Genomic DNA, 18,093 nt, shown 5'->3' with positions numbered 1-18,093 from the left:
AAACATTAAGTTAGTGCTGTGTTTTTCATGGGTCATTTTTTTTACTCTTCCTTCTGGACTCTTATTAGAGAAACAATTGAGTATAACTGAATCGCTCTGCTGTACACCAGAAAATGACACAGCACTGTAAACCAGCTATTTTTCGATTTAAAAACAATAGGGGAAAATAAAAAAAAAATAAAATACACAGTAGAAATTAGAAAAAAAAAAAAAAAAAGCAGCAGCTGAAGAATCTCGCAGGCCAGCTTCCTTTCATCTCAGGGAGCCTCTGGTAGTTGTCTCTCGCTTTAATTCTCTGATGATAAATGGGGTGTAATAATACTTGACAGGAAGATGGAAAAGAAAATGTATAAATACGTAGAATAAACTACTCACAGACAATCTGATCAATGCATGTGTCTGTGGCTAAGAAATCATTTCTCCCTGGATGCAAATTTAGTTCATTCTATCCCACTGAAAAGCAATCTAACATCGTTAGTCCTTCCTCACCTGGTGAAACCGACACAGGACAGGCGAGGAGATTCAATTTCCTTCTTTAGGAGGAACTGTAATTGACATTATCTTAAATCTCAGTGGGAATGAATTCTTTCTGCAAAGATTTCCTGCTTGATAAAAACTGTAGAAAATATTTTAAATAACTCAATTATGTATGGTTAAAATAAATGTCTTTGATAACCTTATAAAATGTACAATTTTTTAAAACAGTAGTATTTCACCTTTACTTTCTTTTCTTTTTTTATTGAAGTACAGTCGGTTACAACGTGTCAGTTTCTTCCCCTTTGCTTTTAGTAGTTAAAATGGAATATAACAAAGGGAAAAAATAGATAATTGTTTTACTTATGAATAAATATGAAAGAGAGGCTTGAATCTAAAAATATACTGCAATGAATAGTTTTGGTTTAGTAAAAGAAGTTCGGTATTTTCTATTACAATATCAGTTCTGAAGAAGCAACAGCATCACTACCAAAATTATCTATCAGAAAAGGAATGATCTACAAGAAGTCCATATGAGAAATTTCAAAATTGTAAAGATCTTAAGTGAGTGATTGCCTCTTCTCTCTTTTCTCAAAATAAGTGGAGAATTTGCAAATGCATTTTTCTGGTAATTCAAACTATATGGAAAACAAAAGTAGTAAGGCTATGAATGAATGAAGAAAGTACTCTCCACTGAGTACCAAAAATTCTCTGCCCCAAATGCCAGTGATAACATCACAGTTTTATTCGATTAAATGGAGTCTCAAAAGTAATCACCCCTATGTGCACACAAAGTTCCATTTATGAAAATCCGTACTCCTCATCTGTAATAAAGCCGTCTCTTTTGTTTCTATCAATTCTGTCATTTCAGCCTTCCTATTTTACTGGAAATGTAATTGCATATATTGTTACATTGTTCTATAAGAAGTACAATAAAAGGGCACAGCTGGGAAATGGATGGTTTTGCTTAGGGATAAATCAATGATCTTTTTGGATGTAAACAGTGAATAATAATGATGGAAAATGTCAGTGCATGTCAGAAGATAGAAGACCTTGGATGGAAGGCTGAGTTTTACTACATGTGATAACAGATCACGTTTGTTTGTTTGATCAAGGGGTTGCATCATCAAAACCGTGCAGGAGGGTGAACGCCTGTATTCAGGTGATGGAGGAAGTCAACACAGAGAAAGAAAGTGAAGACTCGTGGGAATCGGTTAGGGGGTGATGCAACAGTCACAACAGAAACAGGCAGGACTGAGGGACTGGAGGCAACGTGAGAGGCTAGCTGGCAGCAGAACGGCCGACTGGACACGACACAAACAGAGCATAGAGGCTGGGGGAGAATCCAGCCGGGTGCAACCGGATGAGAGCGCCTTTTCCAGTCCCTGACTTCCAGGAGAAGTGGTTTACCTCACCCCTCCCTCACTGTTACCTGCTCCGCTCACTCTGGAGAAGTAGAGTTCTTCACCTTGTTTGTGAATTTACGAAGTTCAGCTCAGCAAACCCCTCACAGCCCCTCTCAGTTTTTCCTTGAAAGTTGCCCATCTGCCAGCAGAGAGCCAACTCAGCCACTGCTCAGGACCTTGGATTCCGCTGGAGAAAGGCTTCCACGCTGCTGGGATGGGATTGGCTCATTCTGTGGTCAAGATTAAGACCATCAGGCTCACAAACATCAAGCCGTGTCTTCTTTGATTTATCAGTGGGATTAAAAAGACCCTCTGCTTGTTTGTTGTTGTTGAAATTTGCTATAACTCAAGTGGGGAGTAGTGGTCCTATTTAGCTGAAATAGGACTCCCCTAAAGATTCCGAGAGCAACATCAACTTTTGTTTTTCTGTATGCTAGCTTGACATTGAACAAAGTATTTCTTACTGTCTTTCAGAAAGAGTATAGCTGAGATCCTGAAGCTTTTAACCCAACAGTTTCGTGGAATCCTGGGGCACTAGGAGAGTCCCTGACTATGTTATGAGAAGTAACATGCGTTCTGAAATTGGGCTGAAGTTTGAAGTTATTCATAGCTTTGAGTCAGGTAGACCAGACTTCAAATCCCATCCCTGACTCTAACTGTGTCACTATTGACAAGCCATCTAAGGCACGTGAAGCTCAGTTTACCCATCTGTATAATGGGGAGATGATGTCTCACTCAAAAGGTGTTGTGAGGATTAAAAGACAGAAGCACGGCACTGATTCCAGGCATAGAGATTAAAGACGGTGATATTAATAATGAACAGAAGGCACCAAGCTGAATGTTGGAGGCAAATTAAGAAGTTAGTGCAATACATCAGAGTGAAATTATTTTTTTTTTTTATTGAAGTATATAGTCAGTTACCATGTGTCAATTTCTGATGTATTAGCAAGGGTGACTATTGAGTTCAATTTAAGTTGTACTGTGTTTGTAATTTTGGTGGAATATCTCAGAACAGATTTGCACCAACGCAACATCGGGTCAAGGGTGGAATGTCACAGGAACCACAGATACACAAGAGATGCATGGAGCCACATGGCGATGACACTGAAACCTATGGATTTATACAAGTGGACCAAGAGAATGAGCAAAACGTGAGATGAGAATCAACGTTTTTCCCTGGAGAAGACTTACATCTACTAAGTGGAAAACGAGAAAGAAAAGCCAACTAAACAACAATAACAAACAGGTCAGGGGAGAACCACAAAGCAACAGATTCCTGGAAAGCAAGATGAGAGAGTGTCAAATATGAAAAGGTGATCAAGAGACTTTAAATATTTCAGCAAGAGCGATCATGGTTAGCACGATGGGTGAAGTTCAAGTATTCTTCATCTCATTTAAAATTAATAGGTGTTCTCAAGATTATTGTACAATTTGTAAACAGGCTACAAAAATATTTGGTGGAAATCACAGGTTAAAGAATAACACTATGAATTACCTATAAAAATAAAATAGAAGCATGCTTTCAATAATGTGCAAATGATTTTTTTTCTCATTCATTAATCAAATTGTAACCTCAGTAAATTATTTTAAATCCTCTTTTATTATCATACATCAGGATGTCAGAAGTCATGACAAGAGACAGAAGCAATGAAATACTGCCTTGTTACTGTAATGTTACCATACCCTCATTTGTTTTCATTACAAGATATTTCCATAGTCTTTCCAAAATTATGAGCCCACTCGGCTCTAATTTGAATCACAAGTGGAAAAAAATAGGCTCTTTTGACGTCTGAAGATGCCCTTTCTCTTTAGCTGCTGTACTGAGTTGAATTTTACCATCTCCAAACTGCAACAGCACATCTCAAGTTCCTTTGCCTGAAACACATTGAACACAAATAGGAAATCTTTCCTAAGAACAGCTGATGGACACTTACTTCTAACTATTGCATCTTTCTTCTCTAGTCCATGATGTGAGATTTTTCCCCCTACACTGTATAATTCAGAGAAAATAATTTAGTTCGAGAAAGGGTAGACTGCTGCTCACTGAGGCAAATTATTTTCCGTATTCTACATAATCCCAGAAATTCTGGCTACTGGAGTAAGTTCTGCTAGTTCATACAGGACCCGAAGGAGATTCTGGAGTCAGGGTTAGTGTATCCCCAGAATGATGGTTCCCTTTTAAAAATTACATCCCAGACCTTTTCAACGCTGTATGTAATAAGGCTTCTATACCCCCAACTCTGTTTTCTCTAGGATGGCAGACAGTTTTTGCAGAATTTCCTTCAGGAAATTTACGAGAATTCTTCTTTTTTAAAATGAAACACAAAACTCTCTTGCCTCCTCCTTAAAACTCATTCTGCTCTTGGCGTCTATGACACATGACTTTCCTGGTTTTCCTCCTTTCTCTCTCCAGACCTAGATACGAATAACCGGTATCACTGGGATGTTCCACAGGCGTTTCAGTTTTCCGTGTCGATGCTTCATAGTGTTCAAAACTGAACACATAGTATTTTTAGGAAGGAGTATCATATTCTTAGTTGCACATAAAAGAAGTTCTCGAGGTTTTACTCATTTTCTCTTCTTCCTAATCTCACGCAGACTCAGAGTTTCATCATCCCCGACTCCACCCCCAGTGCCAACAGCCTCGCTCAAATCTCCATCCTCTATTAGCCATCAGTGGGTTTCTAATTAGTCTCTTTAATTCTCTAATTTTCTCTCTTATGTTCTTCCAACCTGTTGTGTCACCTAATACTAGAGTGATCTTTATTTTTAAAAAAACCTTTCAGCTTGCTCATTGAAAACACTGTAGTCTCTGCTGATTGCACTTAGAATAATATCTTAAATACTTTCCCCGAACTAGCAGGCTTTTTATGACTTTGCCTTTGCCGGTTCCTACAACTTTAATGCAAACTTGGAAGCTCACTTCACTTCACTTGCATTGTTGCCTGTGTGCTTTGTTTCCATTCTTCATTCAGTTCTTCAAATCTAACCCCTCAAACTTTTTCTATGGTTTCAGCTCCTTAAGACAGAGCCTGGGCATGTTCAAAATTTTGACACCCTGCACATTTTATCTAAACAGCGAGTGTATTATTCAGAGGAGCCTGAACATCAGTTGCCATTCAATGAAATTATATCTTTTGATGATAAAATTAAAGTATAAAATCTATTTAATCTACATTTTTTCTTCCTATACCATAAAGTCTTTCTCTATAACTTTGTAAAGCAAGTTGTTATCTGTGGCCAGATAGGACTCATACAGCAGCAGCTCACCTTGCAAAATATTGCAGCTGGGAAAATGAAGGAACAAAAGAAGCCTGGGGATTTGGTGAATTTTACATTGCTTCATTTGCGTTATGCAATTAAATGGCATCTTTTTCACCTTCTCTTTGAGCTCTTTCAAGAAGAGAAGACCATGAAAGCAAGCATTCCATGTGATTTATAGTAGACGAATAAAATGCCTTCTCTCCCTCTCCTCCTTGCCTCTGGAAATATCTAAGTTTATATTTAATTCAGAAGAAGAGAGATTGAAATAGAATGAAGTATTCTGGGCTACCAGTCTCAATCTCAACCTTTTGCTTTATCATTTGAGGACATTTATCAAGTGGCCTTAATTCCACAATATACATTTAATATTTGTACACACGTTCACTGTGTGTTACACACCATGATTATATTTGCATGCTACTCAACATCTTGAAATTGTCCTTTAACTAAAATGTGTTTCCCTAAATTGATCATACGCTCTTTTGAAATTAATGCCCTAAGTAATACAAGGTATTAATTATTTAATTTGCCAATGTCTCAAGTCATTAATTACTAATTAATGTAATGAGCACTTTCTGTATGACAGACACACAGATATTTGAGTAAATTATGCAGGCAACTTAAAAATGAGGAAATACAAATATTTTAAACATGTCTGGAAATTATGTTCAACTTTGAAACTAATCAAATACATTCAAAATTTTATATATATTTTCTATATAATTATTTGGATATTAAATAAACTGAAAAATAATAGAGTTCATGCTTGACAGGGCCAAAAGTAAATGGCATATTTAAATATTACTTGTGTGAAAATCACTTAGTAAAATTCTTTATGAAAGAAAGAAAGCAATATATAATAGGAGTGTGAAATAGCCACAAACTTTGGTTTAAACCAAGTAATGAGACCATGTGCTTAGGAAAGAACTGAAAATACAAAAAAACCCAAAAAACAAAAACAAAAACAAAACACACATTAGAAGATGGTTACTTCAGGGTTTCTCAGTGCAAAAATTAGAAAAAGTTGACCAATAGGGATTTGCATATATTACAGTGCAAAGTGAGAGAAACGTGGTACAAATTTCTGCTTATACTATTGCTCACAATTACATTATATAAATAAAAACTGCATTGAAAAAGGATCAAGGTAACTAACCCAAAATTTAATCAATTTATATATTTTTAGAATAGCACAATTTTAACTAAAATAGATTTTTGCTTTAAATTGGAGAGAGTGAGTTAAATAAACATAGTGTTCGAAATGAAACAAGAAAAACATCTTGAAGCTGGTCTTCTGTTTCTCCCATTCTACACGTTATCCTCAGTCCTGGCACCATATTAACCCTCTTCTGCTTTCCAGAGCGGCTCTCTCTCTCTCTCTCTGGTATTTCTTTTTCAGTGCACTTTACCCATTACATGGTCAAGCCAAAACCTTAGGTGTCACCTTCTTTCTTTTACTATTTCAAATCAGTTATCACCGTTTGTAGATCTAATTTTCTCAATCTCTCTAGAACTTGACTTTTTCTTAAAACCACCAATGCAGTTTTAGTTTAACTGGCCATCATCTTTCACCCAGTCCTGTCTGAACCCACTTATTCTTTGGACTCAAGGATGTCCCACCTCCCTCAGGAATCTAGTTTCCACAATATTGTCAAAGTGATTTTTTTTTAACAACTTGGTATGTTGTTATTAATTTTTGGTCATCTTCTTTCAATGACTCCTTATCATGAACTAGTTACTACCTAAATCATTAGCACGATGTCAGTGGTTGTGTATTCGACCACTTTAGGCAACTTCCTCAAAAAAAACCCTAAACTTATTATAATTTCTTAATGCCACACTCTCTCACAGGGTGTTCATTGGGAAGCGCTTGGTCTTATAAGCATAGGCATGGCTGTTGGTGCCCCAGAAGAATCACAGTAGTAACACGAGCGATCAATGACCACAGGTCACCATAACAGATATGTAATAATGAAAAGTCTGAAATATTGTGAAATTACCGAAATGTGACACAGAGACTCAAAGGGAGTAAATGATATTGGAAAAATGGTGCTGACAGACTTGCAAGGATGCTATAAACCTACAATTCATAAATAATGTAATATCTGTGAAGCACAATAAAGCAGAGCACAGTGAAATGGGCGATGCATGTGTGTGCACACACTGTATCAATTCTGCAAGTTCTATTTAATCTTAAAAGCTGCTTGTTTTATAGGCTTTTGTTTATCATATGTTTAACAACGTTTCTTTTCTTTATATATGTGGAAGCACTTATTTAATATTATGTATCTATAGGCATGACTCATCTATTTGTTGTTTTCTTTGTTCTCACTTAGGATTTTTGTTAGATTACCTGAAAAATGATCTTTTGTTAGGAGTTGTATTCAATGAAACTTTTTTATTTTTTCCTGTGGAACTGCACAGAGCTGTAAGGTTACAGTTTGTTTGGAAAGAAAACCTTTGTATTGTTTGCTTTGCCCTGGTGCCTGCTGGGGCGCTATCATCCCAAATCCCATTTAAAATAAAATCACTATATGAGGTTTTACATATTGTGGCTGTCATGTGAATTTAGCCCAAATCTCAGTGGAGGAACAGCTTGTCACTTTTATTTTTAAGAGTGTTTTCACAATTGAGATAGACAACGATGGCTTCCTCTGAAAGTAGACTGATCTCTATTTCATTGAGGTCATGGCTTTTGAAAGTCTCAGTGTTAGGCAGAAGCATTCTGTCAGATTCTCCTTTTTACATGATTTTTTTTTGCCTAAAATAACTGAAAATACGCAAGCTCAGTATCTTCAGGTTTGGCCAATACTTGCTGGTAAGCTAGTGGTTTCAGAGGCTATGTACAATGTGGGGTTCCACCACGACCTTGCTCTTGACCTCTCAAGATTACCGTCTTTTTTGTCATTTAACTGATTGATTTTCTGAAGCGCTTTGGGTTTTAAGTGACATTTGGTGATGTAATGTTTCCTTCTGGATGATTGTTTATGTTATTTACTGCATCATACAGTCACAGCTGGAAGTCATTCTTTTTCTATTTTAGAAAATATTTATTTTATATATACTTCTTATTTCTGGTATAGCACTGCTCATAAAACTACAAAGATAAAAAATTTGTTATAAATTAATTGTAAATTAAATATTTTAATAAAAAACAAAAATTTTAGACATACATGCAAGCAAAAATAACAGTCCTATTCCTTGAATGACGTATAAAATATGAAAAGTGGGCCTTGAATTATTAAATAAATTGTCAAAAACATTCTTAATGACACTTTTCTAGGCCAACTTTATGGCTCTGTATTCAATATTTTATAGACTATATATACATCATTTAAATAATTTTTTGCATGCATTTTCTAGTTATCATCAGGAGGAAATATTACAGTATGCTTAATCAATGAAGAAAGATTAAATAGAGAAGAAAATTTCAAGTGACAATTAGGGTAGCACTGCGCATTTGTACCACATTCATGTATTTTGGGTCAATAATCATCTCTCTTTGAATTGCATTCAAGGGCAGCTATAGTGCATATCTTAAGTCCTAACTAAAACCAAAAATGGTCATGCTATTAATACAGAGTTAAACTGTATTTTTTTTAAGTGGCTAGTAATCAAATGTTCATTTTTCAGTAATTTAAGTGTTTTCAAGAATTAAGGTATTTATTTTATTAAAATTTTTGCAATAAAAGCATCATAACTCCTTACATATATTACTGCAAAAAGTACAAAATGTATATAAATAAGAAACATGTACTGGTGTGTTTATATTTATATTTAGATATAATTAGACTGTTAAAAGATTAACAAAGTATATATTTACCTAATAAGTGAAAAAATAATTCTACCATCTTTAAAATAAAAATTTAAATTTTGTATACTCTTTCTAAAAATTTTGTTTAACTAATATTCTTCTCTTATGTATACTTACTAAACATTCAATCCAATGTTCAGTTTTAAGTGCATACATAGTTTTATTTAAACATCCATCTATATTTATACAGACTTATGAATCTATTTATAATTCTATATTCAGGAGTAATATGAGTTCTCTTTTTTCTTTCCCTTCTCTTTCCCAGCTTGGTTGAGATTATGTGAATAGTGGGTAAACACATGCATTCCAGCAGATGAACTGAGAAGCTCAAAGCCAAGAAGTAATCATGATTTTGCAGACATTATTGGGCGTTACTTTTACTTGAGCAGTACTAACTTCCTCAGGGCTTCAGCTGATAGTTCACACAAAGAATGTCACAGAGGAGGTGCTTGTATGACCTCATGATTTTGATCAACACATACAGCCTAAACTCTATAAAGGAAATCTCTTTCTGGTTTACTCACAGTTTGCATCTCCCTCAAACTAGGAGACCCAACAAATAAGGACATATGTTTTAAAACTTAGAAGAAAAGACAAAAGGACTATGAAATTCCAGATAAAGGGAAAAAATAACAATAAGGATAATAGGGCTCTGATTATAAAGTGTGAAATAAAATGTCCTAGCTGAAACATGAAAAGGGAAATGTCAAGTTTACTGATATATTATTATTCCTAAAAAAAATATCATTTTATTCAATTTAAATATTCATTCCTTTGTTCTGTCCTTTTTTATCTGCAAATCACAAACTTCTAATTTATTCTCCACTCCCTCCCACTTTTCCCTTTGGTAACCATAAATTTGTTTTCCATGTCTATTAGTCTGTTTCTGCCTTGTAAATAAGTTAATTTAGATTTTTTTTTAGATTCCACACATAACTGATGTTATATGATATTTGTCTTTCTCTGTCTGACTTAATTCACAGAATGACAATCTCTAGGTCCATCCATGTTGCTGCAGATGGCATTATTTCATTCCTTTTTACAGCTGAGTAGTATGCCATTGCATAAATATACCACAGCTTCTTTATCCAGTCATCTGTCAATGGGCATTAAGGTCGTTTCCATGTCTTGGCTGTTGTAAATAGCGCTGCTATGAACATTGGGGTGCAGGTATCTTTTCAAATTACAGTTTTCTCTGGATATGTGCCCAGGAGTAGAATTTCTGGATTATATGGTAACTCAACTTGTAGTTTTTTCATATAAAGTCCTTTGAATATCAAATTTAAGTGAAATAGTGATAACAAATTCTAGAAACTTTCTCTTGATCTAAAACCTCATTTAATTTTTCCATCCATTGTTTGACATGGATATTATCATCCTAAGCTTATAGATAATACCACTGGGCTAAGAAATTTACATTTCTGGTGGTTATTAATCTTTCCTGCAACTATGACCTTTTTCCTACATATTAGATTTGTACTTTGAAATGCCCAATCAAAATCTCCACTTACAGCTTTAATAGTCACTCTAAAAGGCAATACGGGAGCCTTCCCCCTTTTCTGAACTTCCTCTTCTTCAGTCTTTCCTCAGTCAAAAAATGGCTGATTTCTGAAAATTTGGTGTTGTCTTTGATGTCTTTCACTTCAGTGCTTTGACTCTATCTTTGTCCCACCCTGCCCTCACTGGCAGACTAACAGCACATGACATTGGACTTCCCTACAGAGTACATTCTGAATCCAAGAACTTGCCTCACCTCCCCCACTGTCACAGTGCATTAGTGTCACAGCATCACCTCTGAGCTAGTGCCTTGCCACTTTAATAGCCTCAAACCTGAGCCCCTCTCTTTTACTCCCCTCATACTGCAAAGTCTTCATCACACTGGAGCCAGAGTGATTGTTTTGAAATATGAATCTGTTCATGGTACCTCCTGGGGCAAAACACAGCAGTGACTTCCACAAGGGACAACTTCCCAACCGCTTAGCAAAGTGAGCATGTCTCTACAGGAACTCATCTCAGGCAACTCCCCAGCAGCATCTCAGCCACATGGAGTAGTAACTTCCCAAACACAGGCTATGTGTATCTAACTCCATACCTCTCCAATTCCTTTGCATTTTGCCTTAAAATTTTTTCTGTATTGTCACCTGGCTAGCACACCTCACTCCATTTAATTCTTTGCTCAAATATTAACTTATGAGAAGGACCATCCAAGACCTTCTTCTGAAATTCATATTCTTCTTCCAACCCTGGGACACTTTCCTATCTGTTATTACTGCTTACCTTTATCACTATTATATTTTATATTTATTTCTTTACACTCTGCTCTCTCCCACTAGAATGTTATTTCTATGGAAGCAACAGAATTCTTTCTCCTGTCTGGTTCTCTGATTCTGAATACAGTAATTTCTTAAGTGTTAATCTTTATTAAACTTAAATATTATTAACCGTGTTAGCAGACATCCTTCTCAAGATCATTAACCACATTGGCAAAGACATTTTTCCCCCCTTTATAGTAAATTCACACTTGCCATGGATCAGGTCCTGGATATCTCTTGGAAGGTCATTATCCTGTCTACTATATTGATTAAACACAGCATATAAATATAACAGAACCTTGACTCATCTATTTCATATTTGTCTTTCTGAAAAATATGTATGAAGCTGACACTGATATAATGTTGAACTCTAAAATGGTACAACCACTCTGGCAAACAATTTGGCAGTTTCTTAATAAGTTAAAACATATACTTAACCATATGACCTAGCAAATTCATTCTTAGGCGTTTATCTTGGAGAAGTAACAATGTATGTCCATTCAAAAACCTATAAACAAATGTTTTATAGGGGCTGTCTTCTTATTGCCCCAAACTGCAAACGACCTAACTGTCCTTTGACAGGTGAATGGATGAATGAACTGCAGTGTTCACACAATGGAATACTACTCAACAATGAAAAAGAAACAAACTGCGGATTACACAACAAAAATGAATCCCACAGCCATTATGCTGAGGGAAAGTAGCCAGTTTCAAATGGTCCTGGACTGTGTGATTCCATCCATGTGATGTTCTGGAAAAGGCAAAATGATAGAGAAAGAGATGAGATTAAGTGATTGCCCTCTGGTAGGAATGGGGAGAGCATATGACTGCAAACAACCAGCCAAGGGAATTTGGGGAGGGGAGTAAGCTAACTTCCCTGTACCTGGACTGTGAAGGTGGTTACACACATCCATACATGTGTTAAAACTCATGCCACTGTACACCAAAGAGGTAAAAAAGTTAAACCTGACTGTATGTACATTTTAAAACTGTCAACCTTACAGTGTTCCATGATACAGTAATTTATGACGTTGCTAAGGAACGAAGCAATTCTAACAGCTCTGATTGGTAAACATCAGTGATTTACCAATTTAATACATCCAGCCCCTAGTTTGAAAACTGTATTTCAAGTCATCATTTGTTCTTTACTCACTACACACACACACACACACACACACACATTTTCATCCTTTTTTCATAGTAGGGTTAAACTGCATATTAAAGTAGTATCAATTAACTTCAGGACTTGGGAATCAAGAGCATTTGGTAAATATTTTTAATATATTTAAGAACACACTATACTGAATACCTAGGACATCATCTAAAACAACAATGAATGAAAAAGAAACAGGTTTACAAACAACTACATCTCTTACTCACGTTTATGTTTTAGAAAACACTGTACAAACTGATGCTGATTTCTCTGAGTCGGACATTTGAACCCCAGCACAAGTTCTTGCTGACTACCAGCTGTTTCTTCTGACAGCGATGTACCATTGACCTAACTATCCTAGTGGGAGAAAAATGCACAAGTCCCAGTAATAGCAGGAAAGGACTCAGTTCCCTGTGCTTTTTTTTTTTTTCTTTTGCTTTCCTTTTATAAAAGAAAAATACACACACACACACACACACACACACAACCCTGATTTTCTTTTACACCGTATTATCTCAGGCCATCCGGCTTCATTATAGCCCAGTGGAAATTATACATTCCATATAATACTCTGCATTATAGTCAGGGTCAGAAAAGCCTTTTCCCCTCTATTTGAATGGTTTCTACTGCGTGATGCCTTAGTTCTGAATTCAGGAATTTCCTACAATGCCAATTTGCATGAACCCTCAAAAATTACTTATTAACCATGTGAGCAGGTATCTAGGGAATTTTATAAAATGGCCTCAAACTAATATCTGATGTTAGTTTTTAATGTAGATCAGACCCCTATCTTTGTGACCATTTAAAATTCCTATTTCATCAGGCAATGTGAAGACAGAAATGTACCATGGCCTTACAAATGATCAAAACAGGGCCTGAATATTTGTCATATTTGATTAAATAGTATTCAGTTACATAAAAGTCCCTCTTTTACAGCTTTCCTTTGCTCTCATATCCTCTGGTCAGTTTTTTTCCAGATTTTGTGCCCAGCAGTAATACTGTCTTCCTCTTACAAGGCCTAAGCCGACAGTAATGGACTTTAAGCTGATCACCTGCCTTATCTTAAATTGTTCCTTTCTATTTCAGGATTTTCTGAAATCACTAGTGACCTACTACTTGAAAACCACAAACCCTCAACTAATTCCTGACAACGGATTATTTGGAAACTTTATCTGTTGTACCAAAGCAAAAGTGTAATATTTGGAAAACGGGAAACGTTCTTACAGCTTTTGGCATCTTTACCAACTAATAATTTTCTTTCCTTATCTGTTTACTATTTTACCCTTATTCATCCCAATGTTACTATTTTAGAAACCCAGAATAAACATTTCAATCCAATGATATTACCTGTAAATCCAAAGTATTCATAACAGTTCTTTGTTAAGGAAACATAAAAACTTTAAATAACAATAAACAAGAATGCTATATCTAGGGTATTTCCTTTTTATATAGATCAAAAAGGATAATGGAAAATAAAAATGATTTTAAGCATGTTTTATCTTCATTTATTTTCTCTACACACTTCCATTTCCATTTCCAGTGGAATAATCATTTTACAAAACCCGAGTTATCTTTCCAGTAGAAGGAAGAGCCACAGCCTCTTTCCGTGGGAGAGTAGCTGCTGTGTCGGAAGCCATCTCTCACCATCCACGTAGGAGGCTGACTGCTAAATGGTCCATTGAAACGTATACATAGGTTGGTTTCATGTTGCCTCCAAAAGACACCTATCCAAAATACTCAGGTGTTATCCTTTTCAGGTCAACTGGGAATTAATGGGCAAATAAACATTTAAGGACATAGTTGAACTCAGCAACACACCAGTCAACTGGATATAATTGACATCTATAGACTGTTTCATCCCCAAACAGCAGAATGTGCATCCTTCTTAAGCTCACACGGACTATTTATCAAGAGAGATCACACTCAGGCCCATAAAAACACCTTAACAAATTTAAAAGCACAGAAGTGTACCATGTCTGCTCTCAGCCCACGATGGAATTAAACTGGAAATCAATGACAGAAAGATAACTGGAACAAGTCAAACATGTGGAGATGAACAACACCCTTCTGAAGAACACATGGGTAAAAGAGGAGATCTCAAAACAAATTAAAAAATATTTTGCATTAAAGAAAATGAAAACATAAGCTTATCAAGAATAGTGGAGCACAGTTAAAGAGTGCTTCGAAGGACTCACGTCCCTCCCCCATCCTCGCTGCTGCTTTATTGAGATACAACAGACATACACATTGGATAAAGTTAAGGTGTACAATGTAACAATTTGATGTATGTCTGTATTGTGAATTGATTCCCACAATAAGGTTAGTGAACACACTCATCACCTCATATAACTACAATGTTATTTTACAGTAAGAATATTTGAGATTTTTTTCTTTCAGGAACTTTCAAGTACATAAGGCATAAATATTAATTATAATCACCATGCCATAAATTATATCCTCAGAAGTAAATCAGCCTATAACTGGAAGTTTGTACCCTTTGATCACCTTTTCCCCATCTCCCCCCACTCCCCAGCTCCTAGAAACCATCAATCTACTTTGTTTCTAGGAATTTGGCTTCTTTTTTTTTTTTTTTTTTTAAGAATTCCACATACAAGTGATATTATCCAGTAATTGTCTTTCTTTAACTTATTTCCCTTAGCAGAACATCATCAGGGTCCATCTATGTTATCACACATGTCAGGATTTCCTTCTTTCTCATGGTTTAATAGAATACACATATATATGATTCACTCATCTATCAATACCCAAATAGGTTGTTCCCATGTCTGGTTATTGTAAATAATGCCACACTAAACTTTGGGATGGAGATATCTCTTCAAGACAGTGATTTCATTTTCACTGACTATACACCCAGAAATGGGATTGATGGATCATACGTTAGATCCATTTTATTTTATTTTGAGGACACTCCATAGGCTTTTCTGCAGTGGTTGTACCAATTTACATTCTCACCAATAGTTCACAAGGCTTCCTTTTCTCCACATCATTGCCAACACTTGTTATCTCTTGTCTTTTTGGTAATAGTCGTGCTAACAAGTGTGAGGTGATACCACGTGGTCTCCATGTGTATTTCCTTGATGATCAGTGACTTCCTGATGATTAGATTAGTATATTTACATGTACCTTTTGGCCATTTCTATGTCTTCTCTGGAAGAACGTCTATTTAAATTGTTTGCCCATTAAAAAAAATCAGATTATTATGTTTTTTTTTGCCAGTGAGTTATATGAGTTTCTTATATGTTTTGGATATAAATCACTTATCTAATAAACGGTTTGCAAATATTTTCTCCCATTTCTTAGGTTGTCTTTTCATCTTCTTGGTTTCTTTTGCTGTGCAGAAGCTTTTTGATTCGCTGCGGTTCCACTTGTTTATTTATTTTTTTGCTTGTGCCTTTGCTTTCACATTCAAAACCTGTTGCCCAGATAATGTCAAGGTATCTTCCTCTAATTTTTTTTTCAGTTTTTTTTTATTGATTTATAATCATTTTACAATGTTGTGTCAAATTCCAGTAGAGAGCACAATTTTTCCGTTATACATGAACATATATATATTCATTGTCACATTTTTTTTCTCTGCAAGCTACCATAAGATCTTGTGTATATTTCCCTGTGCTATACAGTATAATCTTGTTTATCTATTCTACAATTTTGAAATCCCATCTATCCTTTCCCACCCTCCGCCCCCTTGGCAACCACAAGTTTGTATTCTATGTCTATGAGTCTATTTCTGTTTTGTATTTATGCTTTGTTTTTTCTGTTTTTGTTTTTGTTTTTTTTTTAGATTCCACATATGAGTGATCTCATATGGTATTTTTCTTTCTCTTTCTGGCTTACTTCACTTAGAATGACATTCTCCAGGAGCATCCATGTTGCTGCAAATGGCGTTATGTTGTCAGTTTTTATGGCTGAATAGTATTCCATTGTATAAATATACCACATCTTCTTTATCCAGTCATCCATTGATGGAGATTTAGGCCATCTCCATGTCTTGGCTATTGTAAATAGTGCTGCTAAGAACACTGGGGTGCAGGTGTCATCCTGAAGTAGGGTTCTTCTGGATATATGCCCAGGAACGGGATTCCTGGGTCATATAGTAAGTCTATTTTTTCCTATAGAAGTTCTATGGTTTCATGTTGTATCTTTAAGTCTTTAATCCATCTTGAGTTAAATTTTGTGAATGGTTTAAGATAAGGGTAAAATTTTATTCTTTTGCATGGGGATACCAATTCCCCAACACCTTTTATTAAAGAGACTGTCCTTCCGCCATTGAATGTCCTTGGCTGTTGTGTGAAATATTATTCAAATACATATGGGTGGGTTTATTTCTGGGCTTTCAATTCTGTACCATTGGTCAATGTGTCTGCTTTATGGCAGTGCTATTCTCTTTTGATATAGCAATATAGTTTGAAATAATAGTAATATAGTTTGAAATCAGGAAGTGTGATAACCTCAAGCTATGCTCCTCTTTTTCAAGATTGCTTTGGTTATTTGAGGTCTTTAGTGGTTCCATACAAATTTTAGAATTGTTTTGTCTATTTCTGTGAAAAATGTCACTGGAATTTTGATCAAGATATGCATGAAACTATAAATGGCTTTGGGTAGTAAGAATATTTTTTAAAATGTTCATTCTTTTGGTATGTGAACATGGGAAGTGGACCCATTTATTCATGTCCTCTTCAATTTCTTTCATCAATATTCAGTGTACAAACCTTTTACCTCCTTGGCTAAATTCTAAGTATTTTGTCGATCTTAACGCTATTACAAATTAGATTATTCATTTTGCTTTCTGAGAGTTTGTTGTTTGTGTATAGAAACACAATTGAATTCTGTATGCTGATTTTGTTTTCTGCAACTTTACCGAATTCATTTATTAGTTTTAATAGGAGAAAACCTAGATGACCTTGGGTATGGCAATGACTTTTTAGTTACAACACAGAAGGCATGATAAATGAAAGAAACAATTGAGAAACTGGATTTCATTAAAAGTATAGACTTCTGCTCTGCAAAAGGCAACATCAAGAGAATGAGAAGCCAAACCACAAACTGGGAGAAAATATTTGCAAAAAAAACCCCATATCTGATAAAGAATTGTTATCCAAAATATACAAATAAATTTTAAAACCTAAAAAAAAAAAGAAAAACCTGATTAAAAATTGCCAACTACCTTAACAGCCATCTCAATAAAGAAAATATACAGATGGAAAATTAACACATGTAAAGATGCTCAATATCAGATGTCATCAGGGAGATGCAAAATTAGGCAAAAAGTTATCTCTACGCTCCTATCTGAAAGGTCAAACTCTAGAACACTGACAACACCAAATGCTGGGGAGAATGTGGAGCAACAGGAACTCTCATTCACTGCTGTCGGCATCGTGACACAGAGCAGCCACTTTGGGAGACAGTGCGGTGTCTTCTTACAAATTGAAACATATTCCTACCAGACAATCCATCAATTGCACTTGTTATCCATACAAAGGAGCTCAAGTCTTATGTTCACAAACCTCCTGCACACAGGTGTTTGTAACAGCTTTATTTACAATTGGCAAAACTTGGAAGCAGCCAAGATGTCCCTCAGTAGGTAAATGGATAACACAATGTGGTAGATGGATAAATCTGAGGGATATTATTTGATGTTAAAAATAAGAG

At 35.5% G+C, this 18,093-nt stretch overlaps 1 protein-coding gene across 2 annotated transcripts in view; it reads right to left on the bottom strand.

The window, feature by feature from the left end:
- FSTL5 (follistatin like 5) overlaps positions 1-18,093 on the bottom strand; it is a 667,511-nt gene that overhangs the window by 380,225 nt on the left and 269,193 nt on the right. Inside the window, exon 1 of one of the 2 annotated variants that reach the window (XM_032465755.1) lies at positions 490-548. The exons of the other annotated variant lie outside the window; for it this stretch is intronic. The gene's annotated coding sequence lies outside the window, so the exon portion shown is untranslated. Of the gene's footprint in view, positions 1-489; positions 549-18,093 lie in introns of those variants that run through there. 2 annotated transcript variants of the gene reach the window in all.

This window comes from Camelus ferus, chromosome 2 (genome assembly GCF_009834535.1).
Source record: "Camelus ferus isolate YT-003-E chromosome 2, BCGSAC_Cfer_1.0, whole genome shotgun sequence".
Lineage (NCBI taxonomy): Eukaryota > Metazoa > Chordata > Mammalia > Artiodactyla > Camelidae > Camelus > Camelus ferus.
Note: the sequence above shows the minus strand (reverse complement) of the source record. Positions and strands in the feature narration are given on the sequence as shown.